This window comes from Triturus cristatus, chromosome 4_2 (genome assembly GCF_964204655.1).
Source record: "Triturus cristatus chromosome 4_2, aTriCri1.1, whole genome shotgun sequence".
In the NCBI taxonomy this organism is placed as follows: domain Eukaryota; kingdom Metazoa; phylum Chordata; class Amphibia; order Caudata; family Salamandridae; genus Triturus; species Triturus cristatus.
Genome location: NC_140586.1, coordinates 830,098,368 through 830,099,758, shown reverse-complemented (window position 1 = coordinate 830,099,758; position 1,391 = coordinate 830,098,368). Strand labels below are relative to the sequence as shown.

Below are 1,391 nucleotides of genomic sequence, written 5' to 3'. Positions count from 1 at the left end.
ACAAAGGAAGGACCTCCCTGACAAGTAACACAGAAGTGGAGAGGATGTGGTGCAGCGGCCAGAGCTGCTGACTCGAGAGCTAGGGATCCATGTTCGAGTCTCAGCGGCGCAACATCCTGATTCTGGGCAAATCACTTTCTCCGGGTGCTAAATATATGCTGCAGGACAAAAATGCGAAAAGAGGGAAAACTATATTAAAAAAAAAAAGAGTTCCACCAAAGCAGATGTTAACAGTATTTTGGCCGGGGGAAACTGATAAGAGAAGCAGTCAAGGAACAAGCCTTTGTAAAAGCAGGAAAACATGCTACAACCAATATAAATGGAGGAAAAGTAAGTGGCACGCACAGAAGCCAGGAAAGAGAGGGGCGGGATGTGAGCCCCTTTTTAAGTTTATATAAAAAACAATAGATTTCACAAGCACAGCTGTGCAGGCGAAACCTAAAAAGGGCCCGGGTGCTCTAACTCGTGGTCAGTTAAGTAAGTTTTGTAACTAGTGTCACTGTTTCTTTAGCCAGTGGTTCCAGGGCCTGCTACCTTACACTGTGCATGTCCGTTTTGTTGAACTTTAAGCTCGTTGTAATCATTTAATTATCTCTCGAGCGACAACTTCTCACAAAGCATTCTACTTAGCAGCATATGTAGAAGTTACATGGACTAAAAAAATCCCAGCTTTCAAATTAAGGTAAAATTGAGCAATTTTCAACTAACAAAAATGAGCTTCGCTAATCTCGTTTGTGTTTACTAAATATTCACGATATATCTACCTTTAATCTACACAATTAGCCAAACTTGCTAAATGTATTCCATTTCTTACTCCGCTTCTAAGCAATTCTTTTCTGCATTTTCTCTAAAACTTTCATTAACCGTGAATAGACGGCTCCTCTTTAAGAGGAACCTTCTAGACAAATTGTAAAGAGCTGTATTCTTAACACAAAACGTAGCAATTTCACGGGTCGGGCTAAGTAACACCTACGTTTATTAGGTCCACTTATATATATTCACTTTGATTAAAATGGGAAGGAGTTAAAGATCTGAGGGTACTAACAGAAGTTAGTATTGAGAATTTAGCACAGAGAACCAAAGAAAAGAAGTTGATAGCATTGCACAGAAAATATGCAAATATTAATTCAGTGGCCACGCCCTACTTACATCTGTCGTCGTCAAACCAAGCACCTTACTGGCTAGAATGGCTCGCCATTGCTTTTTACGTCACTGGAATGAGACGCCTGGCGTCCATGCTAGATCGGGTTAAAATACGTACAACCGCTGCCCCATATTTACAAGGGTGGTATAAATATGGGGCAGTGCCAAAATTAAGACAAAAAAACCCCTGGGGGCATATTATCAAGAACAGATTCAAAATTATCGCTGATTTAGCGGCACAAAACTGC

At 40.7% G+C, this 1,391-nt stretch overlaps 1 pseudogene; it reads right to left on the bottom strand.

The window, feature by feature from the left end:
- Positions 1-872: 872 nt before the first annotated feature.
- LOC146835153 (U7 small nuclear RNA) lies at positions 873-927 on the bottom strand (annotated as a pseudogene).
- Between the last annotated feature and the right edge of the window lie 464 nt (positions 928-1,391).